This window comes from Gallinula chloropus (genome assembly GCF_964237585.1).
Source record: "Gallinula chloropus genome assembly, contig: HAP1_SCAFFOLD_126, whole genome shotgun sequence".
Classification (NCBI taxonomy): domain Eukaryota; kingdom Metazoa; phylum Chordata; class Aves; order Gruiformes; family Rallidae; genus Gallinula; species Gallinula chloropus.
Window position 1 is genome coordinate 213,698 of NW_028168130.1, and position 21,427 is coordinate 235,124.

A 21,427-nucleotide genomic window follows, 5' to 3' on the forward strand; every position below is an offset into this window, starting at 1 on the left:
CCATTCTGACAACCCACAATCCATTCTGTGATGTCATAATCCCTTCTGTGACGTCACAATCCATTCTATGACGTCACAATGCATTCTGTGACGTCACAATCCAGCCTGACACCCCACAATCCATTCTGTGACGTCACAATGCATTCTGTGACGTCACAATCCAAAGTGTGACGTCACAATCCCCTCGCGTCACAATCCATCCGATGATGTCACAATCCCTTCTGTGACGTCACAATCCATTCTGTGACGTCACAATACATTCTGTGACGTCACAATGCATTCTGTGACGTCACAATCCAAAGTGTGACGTCACAATATATTCTGTGACGTCACAATCCATTCTGACACACCACAATGCATTCTGTGACGTCACAATGCATTCTGTGACGTCACAATCCAAAGTGTGACGTCACAATCCATTCTGACACCCCACAATCCATTCTGTGAAGTCACAATACATTCTGTGACGTCACAATCCAAAGTGTGACGTCACAATCCATTCTTACACCCCCAAATCATTCTGTGACGTCACAATCAATTCTGTGACGTCACATTCCATTCTGTGACGTCACAATCCAAAGTGTGACGTCACAATCCACTCGCGTCACAATCCATTCTGTGATGTCACAATCCCTTCTGTGACGTCACAATCCATTCTATGACGTCACAATGCATTCTGTGACGTCACAATCCAGTCTGACACCCCACAATCCATTCTGTGACGTCACAATGCATTCTGTGAGGTCACAATCCAAAGTGTGACGTCACAATCCCCTCGCGTCACAATCCATTCTGTGACGTCACAATCCCTTCTGTGACGTCACAATCCAAAGTGTGACGTCACAACCCCCTCGCGTCACAATCCATTCTGTGACGTCACAATCCCTTCTGTGACGTCACAATCCATTCTGTGACGTCACAATCCAGTCTGACACCCCACAATCCATTCTGTGACGTCACAATGCATTCTGTGACGTCACAATACATTCTGTGACGTCACAATCCAAAGTGTGACGTCAGAATCCATTCTGACACAACACAATCCATTCTGTGACGTCACAATACATTCTGTGACGTCACAACTTAAAGTGTGACGTCACAATCCATTCTGACACCCCACAATGCATTCTGTGATGTCATAATCCCTTCTGTGACGTCACAATCCATTGTATGACGTCACAATGCATTCTGTGACGTCACAATCCAGTCTGACACCCAACAATGCATTCTGTGACGTCACAATACATTCTCTGACGTCACAATCCAAAGTGTGACATCACAAACCCCTCGCGTCACAATACATTCGATGATGTCACAATCCCTTCTGTGACATCACAATCCATTCTGTGACGTCGCAATGCATTCTGTGAGGTCACAATCCAAAGTGTGACGTAACAATCCATTCTGACACCCCACAATCCATTCTGTGACGTCACAATGCATTCTGTGACGTCACAATCCAAAGTGTGACGTCACAACCCCCTCGCATCACAATCCATTCTGTGATGTCACAATGCATTCTGTGACGTCACAATCCCTTCTGTGACGTCACAATGCATTCTGTGACGTCACAATCCAGTCTAACACCCCACAATCCATTCTGTGACGTCACAATGCATTCTGTGACGTCACAATCCAAAGTGTGACGTCACAATCCGCTCGCGTCACAATGCATTCTGTGACGTCACAATCCATTCTGTGACGTCACAATGCATTCTGTGACGTCACAGTACATTCTGTGACGTCACAATCCAAAGTGTGACGTCACAATACATTCTGTGACGTCACAATGCATTCTGTGACGTCACAATCCAAAGTGTGACGTCACAATCCATTCTGACAACCCACAATCCATTCTGTGATGTCATAATACCTTCTGTGACGTCACAATCCATTCTATGACGTCACAATGCATTCTGTGACGTCACAATCCAGCCTGACACCCCACAATCCATTCTGTGACGTCACAATGCATTCTGTGACGTCACAATCCAAAGTGTGACGTCACAATCCCCTCGCGTCACAATCCATCCGATGATGTCACAATCCCTTCTGTGACGTCACAATCCATTCTGTGACGTCACAATACATTCTGTGACGTCACAATGCATTCTGTGACGTCACAATCCAAAGTGTGACGTCACAATATATTCTGTGACGTCACAATCCATTCTGACACACCACAATGCATTCTGTGACGTCACAATGCATTCTGTGACGTCACAATCCAAAGTGTGACGTCACAATCCATTCTGACACCCCACAATCCATTCTGTGAAGTCACAATACATTCTGTGACGTCACAATCCAAAGTGTGACGTCACAATCCATTCTTACACCCCCAAATCATTCTGTGACGTCACAATCAATTCTGTGACGTCACATTCCATTCTGTGACGTCACAATCCAAAGTGTGACGTCACAATCCACTCGCGTCACAATCCATTCTGTGATGTCATAATCCCTTCTGTGACGTCACAATCCATTCTATGACGTCACAATGCATTCTGTGACGTCACAATCCAGTCTGACACCCCACAATCCATTCTGTGACGTCACAATGCATTCTGTGAGGTCACAATCCAAAGTGTGACGTCACAATCCCCTCGCGTCACAATCCATTCTGTGACGTCACAATCCCTTCTGTGACGTCACAATCCAAAGTGTGACGTCACAACCCCCTCGCGTCACAATCCATTCGATGATGTCACAATCCCTTCTGTGACGTCACAATCCATTCTGTGACGTCACAATCCAGTCTGACACCCCACAATCCATTCTGTGACGTCCCAATGCCTTCTGTGACGTCACAATCCAAAGTGTGACGTCACAATCCCAAGTGTGACGTCAGAATCCATTCTGACACCCCACAATACATTCTGTGTAGTCACAATGCATTCTGTGAGGTCACAATCCAAAGTGTGACGTCACAATCCATTCTGACACCCCACAATCCATTCTGTGACGTCACAATGCATTCTGTGACGTCACAATCCAAAGTGTGATGTCACAACCCCCTCGCGTCACAATCCATTCGATGATGTCACAATCACTTCTGTGACATCACTATCCCTTCTGTGACATCACAATGCATTCTGTGACGTCACAATCCAGTCTGACACCCCACAATCCATTCTGTGACGTCACAATGCATTCTGTGATGTCACAATGCAAAGTATGACGTCACAATCCCCTCGCGTCACAATTCATTCTGTGACGTCACAATACATTCTGAGACGTCACAATGCATTCTGTGACGTCACAATCCATTCTGACACCCCACAATCCATTCTGTGACGTCACAATGCATTCTGTGACGTCACAATCCAAAGTGTGACGTCACAATCCCCTCGCGTCAAAATCCCTTCTGTGACGTCACAATCCATTCTGTGACGTCACAATCCATGCTATGACGTCACAATGGATTCTGTGACGTCACAATCCAGTCTGACACCCCACAATCCATTCTGTGACGTCACAATGCATTCTGTGACGTCACAATCCAAAGTGTGATGTCACAACCCCCTCGCGTCACAATCCATTCGATGATGTCACAATCACTTCTGTGACATCACTATCCCTTCTGTGACATCACAATGCATTCTGTGACGTCACAATCCAGTCTGACACCCCACAATCCATTCTGTGACGTCACAATGCATTCTGTGACGTCACAATCCAAAGTGTGACGTCACAATCCATTGTGTGACGTCACAATCCAAAGTGTGACGTCACAATCCAAAGTGTGACGTCAGAATCCATTCTGACACAACACAATCCATTCTGTGACGTCACAATGCATTCTGTGACATCACAACCCAAAGTGTGACGTCACAATCCATTCTGACACCCCACAATCCATTCTGTGATGTTATAATCCCTTCTGTGACGTCACAATCCATTCTATGACGTCACAATGCATTCTGTGACGTCACAATCCCTTCTGTGACGTCACAATCCAAAGTGTGACGTCACAACCCCCTCGCGTCACAATCCATTCGATGATGTCACAATCCCTTCTGTGACGTCACAATCCATTCTGTGACGTCACAATCCAGTCTGACACCCCACAATACATTCTGTGACGTCACAATGCCTTCTGTGACGTCACAATCCAAAGTGTGACGTCACAATCCCAAGTGTGACGTCAGGATCCATTCTGACACCCCACAGTGCATTCTGTGACGTCACAATGCATTCTGTGACGTCACAATCCAAAGTGTGACGTCACACTCCCCTCGCATCACAATCCATTCTGTGATGTCACAATGCATTCTGTGACGTCACAATCCCTTCTGTGACGTCACAATGCATTCTGTGACGTCACAATCCAGTCTGACACCCCACAATCCATTCTGTGACGTCACAATGCATTCTGTGAGGTCACAATCCAAAGTGTGACATCACAATCCCCTCGCGTCACAATCCATTCTGTGACGTCACAATCCATTCTGTGACGTCACAATGCATTCTGTGACGTCACAATGGATTCTGTGACGTCACAATCCAGTCTGACACCCCACAATCCATTCTGTGACGTCACAATGCATTCTGTGACGTCACAATCCAAAGTGTGATGTCACAACCCCCTCGCGTCACAATCCATTCGATGATGTCACAATCACTTCTGTGACATCCCAATCCCTTCTGTGACATCACAATGCATTCTGTGACGTCACAATCCAGTCTGACACCCCACAATCCATTCTGTGACGTCTCAATGCATTCTGTGATGTCACAATGCAAAGTATGACGTCACAATCCCCTCGCGTCACAATTCATTCTGTGACGTCACAATACATTCTGAGACGTCACAATGCATTCTGTGACGTCACAATCCATTCTGACACCCCACAATCCATTCTGTGACGTCACAATGCATTCTGTGACGTCACAATCCAAAGTGTGACGTCACAATCCCCTCGCGTCAAAATCCCTTCTGTGACGTCACAATCCATTCTGTGACGTCACAATCCATGCTATGACGTCACAATGGATTCTGTGACGTCACAATCCAGTCTGACACCCCACAATCCATTCTGTGACGTCACAATGCATTCTGTGACGTCACAATCCAAAGTGTGATGTCACAACCCCCTCGCGTCACAATCCATTCGATGATGTCACAATCCCTTCTGTGACATGACAATCCATTCTGTGACATCACAATGGATTCTGTGACGTCACAATCCATTCTGACACACCACAATCCATTCTGTGACGTCACAATGCATTCTGTGACGTCACAATCCAAAGTGTGACGTCACAACCCATTGTGTGACGTCACAATCCATTCTGTGACGCCACAATCCATTCTGTGACGTCACAATCTAAAGTGTGACGTCACAACCCAAAGTGTGACGTCACAATCCATTCTGACACACCACAATCCATTCTGTGATGTCATAATCCCTTCTGTGACGTCACAATCCATTCTATGACGTCACAATGCATTCTGTGACGTCACAATCCATTCTGTGACGTCACAATCCAAAGTGTGACGTCACAATCCCCTCGCGTCACAATTCATTCTGTGACGTCACAATGCATTCTGTGATGTCACAATGCAAAGTGTGACGTCACAACCCCCTCGCGTCACAATCCATTCTGTGACGTCGCAATGCATTCTGTGAGTTCACAATCCAAAGTGTGACGTCACAATCCAGTCTGACACCCCACAATATATTCTGTGACGTCACAATGCCTTCTGTGACGTCACAATCCAAAGTGTGACGTCACAATCCCAAGTGTGACGTCAGAATCCATTCTGACACCCCACAATCCATTCTGTGACGTCACAATGCATTCTGTGACGTCACAATCCCTTCTGTGACGTCACAATGCATTCTGTGACGTCACAATCCAGTCTAACACCCCACAATCCATTCTGTGACGTCACAATGCATTCTGTGAGGTCACAATCCAAAGTGTGACGTCACAATCTGCTCGCGTCACAATCCATTCTGTGACGTCACAATCCATTCTGTGACGTCACAATGCATTCTGTGACGTCACAATACATTCTGTGACGTCACAATCCAAAGTGTGACGTCACAATCCATTCTGTGATGTCACAATGCATTCTGTGAGGTCACAATCCAAAGTGTGACGTCACAATCCATTCTGACACCCCACAATCCGTTCTGTGACGTCACAATGCATTCTGTGACGTCACAATCCAAAGTGTGACGTCACAATTCCCTCGCGTCATAATCCATTCTGTGACGTCACAATACATTCTGAGACGTCACAATGCATTCTGTGACGTCACAATCCAAAGTGTGACGTCACAATCCCCTCGCGTCACAATCCATTCTGTGACGTCACAATATATTCTGTGACGTCACAATCCATGCTATGACGTCACAATGGATTCTGTGACGTCACAATCCAGTCTGACACCCCACAATCCATTCTGTGACGTCACAATGCATTCTGTGACGTCACAATCCAAAGTGTGATGTCACAACCCCCTCGCGTCACAATCCATTCGATGATGTCACAATCCCTTCTGTGACATCACAATCCCTTCTGTGACATCACAATGCATTCTGTGACGTCACAATCCAGTCTGACACCCCACAATCCATTCTGTGACGTCACAATGCATTCTGTGATGTCACAATGCAAAGTATGACGTCACAATCCCCTCGCGTCACAATTCATTCTGTGACGTCACAATGCATTCTGTGATGTCACAATGCAAAGTATGACGTCACAATCCCCTCGCGTCACAATTCATTCTGTGACGTCACAATACATTCTGAGACGTCACAATGCATTCTGTGACGTCACAATCCATTCTGACACCCCACAATCCATTCTGTGACGTCACAATGCATTCTGTGACGTCACAATCCAAAGTGTGACGTCACAATCCCCTCGCGTCAAATTCCCTTCTGTGACGTCACAATCCATTCTGTGACGTCACAATCCATGCTATGACGTCACAATGGATTCTGTGACGTCACAATCCAGTCTGACACCCCACAATCCATTCTGTGACGTCACAATGCATTCTGTGACGTCACAATCCAAAGTGTGATGTCACAAACCCCTCGCGTCACAATCCATTCGATGATGTCACAATCCCTTCTGTGACATCACAATCCATTCTGTGACATCACAATACATTCTGTGACGTCACAAACCCAAAGTGTGACGTCACAATCCATTCTGACACCCCACAATCCAATCTGTGATGTCATAATCCCTTCTGTGACGTCACAATCCATTCTATGACGTCACAATGCATTCTGTGACGTCACAATCCAGTCTGACACCCAACAATGCATTCTGTGACGTCACAATACATTCTCTGACGTCACAATCCAAAGTGTGACATCACAAACCCCTCGCGTCACAATACATTCGATGATGTCACAATCCCTTCTGTGACATCACAATACATTCTGTGACGTCACAATGCATTCTGTGAGGTCACAATCCAAAGTGTGACGTAACAATCCATTCTGACACCCCACAATCCATTCTGTGACGTCACAATGCATTCTGTGACGTCACAATCCAAAGTGTGACGTCACAATCCCCTCGCATCAGAATCCATTCTGTGATGTCACAATGCATTCTGTGACGTCACAATCCCTTCTGTGACGTCACAATGCATTCTGTGACGTCACAATCCAGTCTAACACCCCACAATCCATTCTGTGACGTCAGAATGCATTCTGTGAGGTCACAATCCAAAGTGTGACGTCACAATCTGCTCGCGTCACAATCCATTCTGTGACGTCACAATCCATTCTGTGACGTCACAATGCATTCTGTGACGTCACAATACATTCTGTGACGTCACAATCCAAAGTGTGACGTCACAATCCATTCTGACACCCCACAATCCATTCTGTGAAGTCACAATACATTCTGTGACGTCACAATCCAAAGTGTGACGTCACAATCCATTCTTACACCCCCAAACCATTCTGTGACGTCACAATCAATTCTGTGACGTCACATTCCATTCTGTGACGTCACAATCCAAAGTGTGACGTCACAATCCACTCGCGTCACAATCCATTCTGTGATGTCATAATCCCTTCTGTGACGTCACAATCCATTCTATGACGTCACAATGCATTCTGTGACGTCACAATCCAGTCTGACACCCCACAATCCATTCTGTGACGTCACAACGCATTCTGTGAGGTCACAATCCAAAGTGTGACGTCACAATCCCCTCGCGTCACAATCCATTCTGTGACGTCACAATCCCTTCTGTGACGTCACAATCCATTCTGTGACGTCACAATGCATTCTGTGAGGTCACAATCCAAAGTGTGACGTAACAATCCATTCTGACACCCCACAATCCATTCTGTGACGTCACAATGCATTCTGTGACGTCACAATCCAAAGTGTGACGTCACAATCCCCTCGCGTCAGAATCCATTCTGTGATGTCACAATGCATTCTGTGACGTCACAATCCCTTCTGTGACGTCACAATGCATTCTGTGACGTCACAATCCAGTCTAACACCCCACAATCCATTCTGTGACGTCACAATGCCTTCTGTGACGTCACAATCCAAAGTGTGACGTCACAATCTGCTCGCGTCACAATCCATTCTGTGACGTCACAATCCATTCTGTGACGTCACAATGCATTCTGTGACGTCACAATACATTCTGTGACGTCACAATCCAAAGTGTGACGTCACAATCCATTCTGACACCCCACAATCCATTCTATGACGTCACAATGCATTCTGTGACGTCACAATCCAGTCTGACACCCCACAATCCATTCTGTGACGTCACAATGCATTCTGTGAGGTCACAATCCAAAGTGTGACATCACAAACCCCTCGCGTCACAATACATTCGATGATGTCACAATCCCTTCTGTGACATCACAATACATTCTGTGACGTCACAATACATTCTGTGACGTCACAATGCATTCTGTGACGTCACAATCCAAAGTGTGACGTCACAATATATTCTGTGACGTCACAATCCATTCTGACACACCACAATGCATTCTGTAACGTCACAATGCATTCTGTGACGTCACAATCCAAAGTGTGACGTCACAATCCAGTCTGACACCCCACAATCCATTCTGTGAAGTCACAATACATTCTGTGACGTCACAATCCAAAGTGTGACGTCACAATCCATTCTTACACCCCCAAACCATTCTGTGACGTCACAATCAATTCTGTGACGTCACATTCCATTCTGTGACGTCACAATCCAAAGTGTGACGTCACAATCCACTCGCGTCACAATCCATTCTGTGATGTCATAATCCCTTCTGTGACGTCACAATCCATTCTATGACGTCACAATGCATTCTGTGACGTCACAATCCAGTCTGACACCCCACAATCCATTCTGTGACGTCACAATGCATTCTGTGAGGTCACAATCCAAAGTGTGACGTCACAATCCCCTCGCGTCACAATCCATTCTGTGACGTCACAATCCCTTCTGTGACGTCACAATCCAAAGTGTGACGTCACAACCCCCTCGCGTCACAATCCATTCGATGATGTCACAATCCCTTCTGTGACGTCACAATCCATTCTGTGACGTCACAATCCAGTCTGACACCCCACAATACATTCTGTGACGTCACAATGCGTTCTGTGACGTCACAATCCCAAGTGTGACGTCAGAATCCATTCTGACACCCCACAATACATTCTGTGAAGTCACAATGCATTCTGTGAGGTCACAATCCAAAGTGTGACGTCACAATCCATTCTGACACCCCACAATCCATTCTGTGACGTCACAATGCATTCTGTGACGTCACAATCCTAAGTGTGATGTCACAACCCCCTCGCGTCACAATCCATTCGATGATGTCACAATCCCTTCTGTGACATCCCAATCCCTTCTGTGACATCACAATGCATTCTGTGACGTCACAATCCAGTCTGACACCCCACAATCCATTCTGTGACGTCACAATGCATTCTGTGAGGTCACAATGCAAAGTATGACGTCACAATCCCCTCGCGTCACAATTCATTCTGTGACGTCACAATACATTCTGTGACGTCACAATGCATTCTGTGACGTCACAATCCATTCTGACACCCCACAATCCATTCTGTGACGTCACAATGCATTCTGTGACGTCACAATCCAAAGTGTGACGTCACAATCCCCTCGCGTCAAAATCCCTTCTGTGACGTCACAATCCATTCTGTGACGTCACAATCCATGCTATGACGTCACAATGGATTCTGTGACGTCACAATCCAGTCTGACACCCCACAATCCATTCTGTGACGTCACAATGCATTCTGTGACGTCACAATCCAAAGTGTGATGTCACAACCCCCTCGCGTCACAATCCATTCGATGATGTCACAATCACTTCTGTGACATCACTATCCCTTCTGTGACATCACAATGCATTCTGTGACGTCACAATCCAGTCTGACACCCCACAATCCATTCTGTGACGTCACAATGCATTCTGTGACGTCACAATTCATTCTGTGACGTCACAATCCATTGTGTGACGTCACAATCCATTGTGTGACGTCACAATCCAAAGTGTGACGTCACAATCCAAAGTGTGACGTCAGAATCCATTCTGACACACCACAATCCATTCTGTGACGTCACAATGCATTCTGTGACATCACAACCCAAAGTGTGACGTCACAATCCATTCTGACACCCCACAATCCATTCTGTGATGTCATAATCCCTTCTGTGACGTCACAATCCATTCTATGACGTCACAATGCATTCTGTGACGTCACAATCCCTTCTGTGACGTCACAATCCAAAGTGTGACGTCACAACCCCCTCGCGTCACAATCCATTCGATGATGTCACAATCCCTTCTGTGACGTCACAATCCATTCTGTGACGTCACAATCCAGTCTGACACCCCACAATACATTCTGTGACGTCACAATGCCTTCTGTGACGTCACAATCCAAAGTGTGACGTCACAATCCCAAGTGTGACGTCAGAATCCATTCTGACACCCCACAATCCATTCTGTGACGTCACAATGCATTCTGTGACGTCACAATCCAAAGTGTGACGTCACACTCCCCTCGCATCACAATCCATTCTGTGACGTCACAATCCCTTCTGTGACGTCACAATCCAAAGTGTGACGTCACAACCCCCTCGCGTCACAATCCATTCGATGATGTCACAATCCCTTCTGTGACGTCACAATCCATTCTGTGACGTCACAATCCAGTCTGACACCCCACAATACATTCTTTGACGTCACAATGCCTTCTGTGACGTCACAATCCAAAGTGTGACGTCACAATCCCAAGTGTGACGTCAGAATCCATTCTGACACCCCACAATACATTCTGTGACGTCACAATGCATTCTGTGACGTCACAATCCAAAGTGTGACGTCACAATCCAGTCTGACACCCCACAATCCATTCTGTGAGGTCACAATCCAAAGTTTGACGTCACAATCCATTCTGACACCCCACAATCCATTCTGTGACGTCACAATGCATTCTGTGAGGTCACAATCCAAAGTGTGACGTCACAATCCATTCTGACACCCCACAATCCATTCTGTGACGTCACAATGCATTCTGTGACGTCACAATCCAAAGTGTGACGTCACAATCCCCTCGCGTCACAATCCATTCTGTGACGTCACAATATATTCTGTGACTTCACAATCCATGCTATGACGTCACAATGGATTCTGTGACGTCACAATCCAGTCTGACACCCCACAATCCATTCTGTGACGTCACAATGCATTCTGTGACGTCACAATCCAAAGTGTGATGTCACAACCCCCTCGCGTCACAATCCATTCGATGATGTCACAATCCCTTCTGTGACATCACAATCCCTTCTGTGACATCACAATGCATTCTGTGACGTCACAATCCAGTCTGACACCCCACAATCCATTCTGTGACGTCACAATGCATTCTGTGATGTCACAATGCAAAGTATGACGTCACAATCCCCTCGCGTCACAATTCATTCTGTGACGTCACAATGCATTCTGTGATGTCACAATGCAAAGTATGACATCACAATCCCCTCGCGTCACAATTCATTCTGTGACGTCACAATACATTCTGAGACGTCACAATGCATTCTGTGACGTCACAATCCATTCTGACACCCCACAATCCATTTTGTGACGTCACAATGCATTCTGTGACGTCACAATCCAAAGTGTGACGTCACAATCCCCTCGCGTCACAATCCATTCGATGATGTCACAATCCCTTCTGTGACATCACAATCCATTCTGTGACATCACAATGGATTCTGTGACGTCACAATCCAGTCTGACACCCCACAATCCATTCTGTGACGTCACAATGCATTCTGTGACGTCACAATCCAAAGTGTGACGTCACAACCCCCTCGCGTCACAATCCATTCGATGATGTCACAATCCCTTCTGTGACTTCACAATACATTCTGTGACGTCACAATCCAGTCTGACACCCCACAATACATTCTGTGACGTCACAATGCCTTCTGTGACGTCACAATCCAAAGTGTGACGTCACAATCCCAAGTGTGACGTCAGAATCCATTCTGACACCCCCCAATACATTCTGTGAAGTCACAATGCATTCTGTGACGTCACAATCCAAAGTGTGACGTCACAATCCATTCTGACACCCCACAATCCATTCTGTGAGGTCACAATCCAAAGTGTGACGTCACAATCCATTCTGACAACCCACAATACATTCTGTGACGTCACAATGCATTCTGTGAGGTCACAATCCAAAGTGTGACGTCACAATCCATTCTGACACCCCACAATCCATTCTGTGACGTCACAATGCATTCTGTGACGTCACAATCCAAAGTGTGACGTCACAATCCCCTCGCGTCAAAATCCCTTCTGTGACGTCACAATATATTCTGTGACGTCACAATCCATGCTATGACGTCACAATGGATTCTGTGACGTCACAATCCAGTCTGACACCCCACAATCCATTCTGTGACGTCACAATGCATTCTGTGACGTCACAATCCAAAGTGTGACGTCACAATCCCCTCGCGTCACAATCCATTCTGTGATGTCACAATCCCTTCTGTGACATCACAATCCCTTCTGTGATATCACAATGCATTCTGTGACGTCACAATCCAGTCTGACACCCCACAATCCATTCTGTGATGTCACAATGCATTCTGTGATGTCACAATGCAAAGTATGACGTCACAATCCCCTCGCGTCACAATTCATTCTGTGACGTCACAATACATTCTGAGACGTCACAATGCATTCTGTGACGTCACAATCCATTCTGACACCCCACAATCCATTCTGTGACGTCACAATGCATTCTGTGACGTCACAATCCAAAGTGTGACGTCACAATCCCCTCGCGTCAAAATCCCTTATGTGACGTCACAATGCATTCTGTGACGTCACAATCCATGCTATGACGTCACAATGGATTCTGTGACGTCACAATCCAGTCTGACACCCCACAATCCATTCTGTGACGTCACAATGCATTCTGTGACGTCACAATCCAAAGTGTGATGTCACAAACCCCTCGCGTCACAATCCATTCGATGATGTCACAATCCCTTCTGTGACATCACAATCCATTCTGTGACATCACAATACATTCTGTGACGTCACAAACCCAAAGTGTGACGTCACAATCCATTCTGACACCCCACAATCCAATCTGTGATGTCATAATCCCTTCTGTGACGTCACAATCCATTCTATGACGTCACAATGCATTCTGTGACGTCACAATCCAGTCTGACACCCAACAATGCATTCTGTGACGTCACAATACATTCTCTGACGTCACAATCCAAAGTGTGACATCACAAACCCCTCGCGTCACAATACATTCGATGATGTCACAATCCCTTCTGTGACATCACAATACATTCTGTGACGTCACAATGCATTCTGTGAGGTCACAATCCAAAGTGTGACGTAACAATCCATTCTGACACCCCACAATCCATTCTGTGACGTCACAATGCATTCTGTGACGTCACAATCCAAAGTGTGACGTCACAATCCCCTCGCATCAGAATCCATTCTGTGATGTCACAATGCATTCTGTGACGTCACAATCCCTTCTGTGACGTCACAATGCATTCTGTGACGTCACAATCCAGTCTGACACCCCACAATCCATTCTGTGACGTCAGAATGCATTCTGTGAGGTCACAATCCAAAGTGTGACGTCACAATCTGCTCGCGTCACAATCCATTCTGTGACGTCACAATCCATTCTGTGACGTCACAATGCATTCTGTGACGTCACAATACATTCTGTGACGTCACAATCCAAAGTGTGACGTCACAATCCATTCTGTGACGTCACAATGCATTCTGTGACGTCACACTTTGTATTGTGACGTCACAATGCATTCTGTGACGTCACAATCCATTGTGATACACCACAATGCATTCTTTGACGTCACAATGCATTCTGTGACGTCACAATACAAAGTGTGACGTCACAATCCATTCTTACACAACCAATCCATTCTGTGACGTCACAATGCATTCTGTGATGTCACAATCCTAAGTGTGACGTCACAATCCATTCTGACAACCCACAATCCATTCTGTGATGTCATAATCCCTTCTGTGACGTCACAATCCATTCTATGACGTCACAATGCATTCTGAGACGTCACAATCCAGCCTGACACCCCACAATCCATTCTGTGACGTCACAATGCATTCTGTGACGTCACAATCCAAAGTGTGACGTCACAATCCCCTCGCGTCACAATCCATCCGATGATGTCACAATCCCTTCTGTGACGTCACAATCCATTCTGTGACGTCACAATGCATTCTGTGACGTCACAATACATTCTGTGACGTCACAATGCATTCTGTGACGTCGCAATCCAAAGTATGAAGTCACAATATATTCTGTGACGTCACAATCCATTCTGACAGACCACAATCCATTCTGTGACGTCACAATGCATTCTGTGACGTCACAATCCAAAGTGTGACGTCACAATCCCCTCGCGTCAAAATCCCTTATGTGACGTCACAATGCATTCTGTGACGTCACAATCCATGCTATGACGTCACAATGGATTCTGTGACGTCACAATCCAGTCTGACACCCCACAATCCATTCTGTGACGTCACAATGCATTCTGTGACGTCACAATCCAAAGTGTGATGTCACAACCCCCTCGCGTCACAATCCATTCGATGATGTCACAATCCCTTCTGTGACATCACAATCCATTCTGTGACATCACAATACATTCTGTGACGTCACAAACCCAAAGTGTGACGTCACAATCCATTCTGACACCCCACAATCCAATCTGTGATGTCATAATCCCTTCTGTGACGTCACAATCCATTCTATGACGTCACAATGCATTCTGTGACGTCACAATCCAGTCTGACACCCAACAATGCATTCTGTGACGTCACAATACATTCTCTGACGTCACAATCCAAAGTGTGACATCACAAACCCCTCGCGTCACAATACATTCGATGATGTCACAATCCCTTCTGTGACATCACAATACATTCTGTGACGTCACAATGCATTCTGTGAGGTCACAATCCAAAGTGTGACGTAACAATCCATTCTGACACCCCACAATCCATTCTGTGACGTCACAATGCATTCTGTGACGTCACAATCCAAAGTGTGACGTCACAATCCCCTCGCATCAGAATCCATTCTGTGATGTCACAATGCATTCTGTGACGTCACAATCCCTTCTGTGACGTCACAATGCATTCTGTGACGTCACAATCCAGTCTGACACCCCACAATCCATTCTGTGACGTCAGAATGCATTCTGTGAGGTCACAATCCAAAGTGTGACGTCACAATCTGCTCGCGTCACAATCCATTCTATGACGTCACAATCCATTCTGTGACGTCACAATGCATTCTGTGACGTCACAATACATTCTGTGACGTCACAATCCAAAGTGTGACGTCACAATCCATTCTGTGACGTCACAATGCATTCTGTGACGTCACACTTTGTATTGTGACGTCACAATGCATTCTGTGACGTCACAATCCATTGTGATACACCACAATGCATTCTTTGACGTCACAATGCATTCTGTGACGTCACAATACAAAGTGTGACGTCACAATCCATTCTTACACAACCAATCCATTCTGTGACGTCACAATGCATTCTGTGATGTCACAATCCTAAGTGTGACGTCACAATCCATTCTGACAACCCACAATCCATTCTGTGATGTCATAATCCCTTCTGTGACGTCACAATCCATTCTATGACGTCACAATGCATTCTGAGACGTCACAATCCAGCCTGACACCCCACAATCCATTCTGTGACGTCACAATGCATTCTGTGACGTCACAATCCAAAGTGTGACGTCACAATCCCCTCGCGTCACAATCCATCCGATGATGTCACAATCCCTTCTGTGACGTCACAATCCATTCTGTGACGTCACAATGCATTCTGTGACGTCACAATACATTCTGTGACGTCACAATGCATTCTGTGACGTCGCAATCCAAAGTATGAAGTCACAATATATTCTGTGACGTCACAATCCATTCTGACAGACCACAATGCATTCTGTGACGTCACAATGCATTCTGTGACGTCGCAATCCAGTCTGACACCCCACAATCCATTCTGTGACGTCACAATGCATTCTGTGAGGTCACAATCCAAAGTGTGACGTCACAATCCCCTCACGTCACAATCCATTCTGTGACGTCACAATGCATTCTGTGAGGTCACAATCCAAAGTGTGACGTCACAATCCCCTCGCGTCACAATCCATTCTGTGACGTCACAATCCCTTCTGTGATGTCACAATCCAAAGTGTGACGTCACAACCCCCTCACGTCACAATCCATTCGATGATGTCACAATCCCTTCTGTGACGTCACAATACATTCTGTGACGTCACAATCCAGTCTGAAACCCCCCAATACATTCTGTGACGTCACAATGCCTTCTGTGACGTCACAATCCAAAGTGTGACGTCACAATACCAAGTGTGACGTCAGAATCCATTCTGACACCCCACAATACATTCTGTGAAGTCACAATGCATTCTGTGACGTCACAATCCATTCTGTGACGTCACAATCCATTCTGACAACCCACAATCCATTCTGTGATGTCATAATCCCTTCTGTGACGTCACAATCCATAGTGTGACGTCACAATCCCAAGTGTGACGTCAGAATCCATTCTGACACCCCACAATCCATTCTGTGACGTCACAATGCATTCTGTGAGGTCACAATCCAAAGTGTGACGTCACAATCCATTCTGACACCCCACAATCCATTCTGTGACGTCACAATGCATTCTGTGACGTCACAATCCAAAGTGTGAAGTCACAATGCATTCTGTGACGTCACAATGCATTCTGTGACGTCACAATCCAAAGTGTGACGTCACAATCCCCTCGCATCAGAATCCATTCTGTGAAGTCACAATGCATTCTGTGACGTCACAATCCCTTCTGTGACGTCACAATGCATTCTGTGACGTCACAATCCAGTCTGACACCCCACAATCCATTCTGTGACGTCACAATCCAAAGTGTGATGTCACAATACAAAGTGTGACATCAAAATCCCCTCATGTCACAATACCTTTTATGAAGTCACAATACATTCTGTGACGTCTCAATGTATCCTGTGATGTCACAACCCAGTCTGTGATGTCAAAATACATTCTGTGACGTCACAATGCATTCTGTGAGGTCACAATCCAAAGTGTGAAGTCACAATCCATTCTGTGACGTCACAATCCATTCTGTGACATCACAATCCATTCTGTGACGTCACAATGCATTCTGTGACGTCACAATCCAGTCTGACACCCCACAATCCATTCTGTGACGTCACAATGCATTCTGTGACGTCACAATCCAAAGTGTGACGTCACAATCCCCGCGCGTCAAAATCCATTCTGTGACGTCACAATTCATTCTGTGACGTCACAATCCATGCTATGACGTCACAATCCAAAGTGTGACGTCACAATCCCCTCACGTCACAATCCATTCTGTGACGTCAGAATTCATTCTGTGACGTCACAATCCATTCTGTGACGTCACAATCCAAAGTGTGACGGCACAATCCCCTCGCATCACAATCCATTCTGTGACGTCACAATCCCTTCTGTGACGTCACAATCCAAAGTGTGACGTCACAACCCCCTCGCGTCACAATCCATTCGATGATGTCACAATCCCTTCTGTGACGTCACAATCCATTCTGTGACGTCACAATCCAGTCTGACACCCCACAATACATTCTGTGACGTCACAATGCCTTCTGTGACGTCACAATCCCAAGTGTGACGTCAGAATCCATTCTGACACCCCACAATACATTCTGTGAAGTCACAATGCATTCTGTGACGTCACAATCCAAAGTGTGACGTCACAATCCAGTCTGACACCCCACAATCCATTCTGTGACGTCACAATGCGTTCTGTGACGTCACAATCCAAAGTGTGACATCACAACCCCCACGCGTCACAATCCATTCGATGATGTCACAATCCCTTCTGTGACATCACAATCCCTTCTGTGACATCACAATGCATTATGTGACGTCACAATCCAGTCTGACACCCCACAATCCATTCTGTGACGTCACAATGCATTCTGTGATGTCACAATGCAAAGTATGACGTCACAATCCCCTCGCGTCACAATTCATTCTGTGACGTCACAATACATTCTGAGACGTCACAATGCATTCTGTGACGTCACAATCCATTCTGACACCCCACAATCCATTCTGTGACGTCACAATGCATTCTGTGACGTCACAATCCAAAGTGTGACGTCACAATCCCAAGTGTGACGTCAGAATCCATTCTGACACCCCCCAATACATTCTGTGAAGTCACAATGCATTCTGTGACGTCACAATCCAAAGTGTGACGTCACAATCCATTCTGACACCCCACAATCCATTCTGTGAGGTCACAATCCAAAGTGTGACGTCACAATCCATTCTGACAACCCACAATACATTCTGTGACGTCACAATGCATTCTGTGAGGTCACAATCCAAAGTGTGACGTCACAATCCATTCTGACACCCCACAATCCATTCTGTGACGTCACAATGCATTCTGTGACGTCACAATCCAAAGTGTGACGTCACAATCCCCTCGCGTCAAAATCCCTTCTGTGACGTCACAATATATTCTGTGACGTCACAATCCATGCTATGACGTCACAATGGATTCTGTGACGTCACAATCCAGTCTGACACCCCACAATCCATTCTGTGACGTCACAATGCATTCTGTGACGTCACAATCCAAAGTGTGATGTCACAACCCCCTCGCGTCACAATCCATTCGATGATGTCACAATCCCTTCTGTGACATCACAATCCCTTCTGTGACATCACAATGCATTCTGTGACGTCACAATCCAGTCTGACACCCCACAATCCATTCTGTGATGTCACAATGCATTCTGTGATGTCACAATGCAAAGTGTGACGTCACAATCCCCTCGCGTCACAATTCATTCTGTGACGTCACAATACATTCTGAGACGTCACAATGCATTCTGTGACGTCACAATCCATTCTGACACCCCACAATCCATTCTGTGACGCCACAATGCATTCTGTGACGTCACAATCCAAAGTGTGACGTCACAATCCCCTCGCGTCAAAATCCCTTATGTGACGTCACAATGCATTCTGTGACGTCACAATCCATGCTATGACGTCACAATGGATTCTGTGACGTCACAATCCAGTCTGACACCCCACAATCCATTCTGTGACGTCACAATGCATTCTGTGACGTCACAATCCAAAGTGTGATGTCACAACCCCCTCGCGTCACAATCCATTCGATGATGTCACAATCCCTTCTGTGACATCACAATCCATTCTGTGACATCACAATACATTCTGTGACGTCACAAACCCAAAGTGTGACGTCACAATCCATTCTGACACCCCACAATCCAATCTGTGATGTCATAATCCCTTCTGTGACGTCACAATCCATTCTATGACGTCACAATGCATTCTGTGACGTCACAATGCAGTCTGACACCCAACAATGCATTCTGTGACGTCACAATACATTCTCTGACGTCACAATCCAAAGTGTGACATCACAAACCCCTCGCGTCACAATACATTCGATGATGTCACAATCCCTTCTGTGACATCACAATACATTCTGTGACGTCACAATGCATTCTGTGAGGTCACAATCCAAAGTGTGACGTAACAATCCATTCTGACACCCCACAATCCATTCTGTGACGTCACAATGCATTCTGTGACGTCACAATCCAAAGTGTGACGTCACAATCCCCTCGCATCAGAATCCATTCTGTGATGTCACAATGCATTCTGTGACGTCACAATCCCTTCTGTGACGTCACAATGCATTCTGTGACGTCACAATCCAGTCCAACACCCCACAATCCATTCTGTGACGTCAGAATGCATTCTGTGAGGTCACAATCCAAAGTGTGCCGTCACAATCTGCTCGCGTCACAATCCATTCTGTGACGTCACAATCCATTCTGTGACGTCACAATGCATTCTGTGACGTCACAATACATTCTGTGACGTCACAATCCAAAGTGTGACGTCACAATCCATTCTGTGACGTCACAATGCATTCTGTGACGTCACACTTTGTATTGTGACGTCACAATGCATTCTGTGACGTCACAATCCATTGTGATACACCACAATGCATTCTTTGACGTCACAATGCATTCTGTGACGTCACAATCCAAAGTGTGACGTCACAATCCATTCTTACACCCCCAATCCATTCTGTGACGTCACAATGCATTCTGTGATGTCACAATCCTAAGTGTGACGTCACAATCCATTCTGACAACCCACAATCCATTCTGTGATGTCATAATCCCTTCTGTGACGTCACAATCCATTCTATGACGTCACAATGCATTCTGTGACGTCACAATCCAGCCTGACACCCCACAATCCATTCTGTGACGTCACAATGCATTCTGTGACGTCACAATCCAAAGTGTGATGTCACAATACAAAGTGTGACATCAAAATCCCTTCATGTCACAATACCTTTTATGAAGTCACAATACATTCTGTGACGTCTCAATGTATCCTGTGATGTCACAACCCAGTCTGTGATGTCAAAATACATTCTGTGACGTCACAATGCATTCTGTGAGGTCACAATCCAAAGTGTGAAGTCACAATACATTCTGTGACGTCACAATCCATTCTGTGACATCACAATCCATTCTGTGACGTCACAATGCATTCTGTGACGTCACAATCCAGTCTGACACCCCACAATCCATTCTGTGACGTCACAATGCATTCTGTGACGTCACAATCCAAAGTGTGACGTCACAATCCCCGCGCGTCAAAATCCATTCTGTGACGTCACAATTCATTCTGTGACGTCACAATCCATGCTATGACGTCACA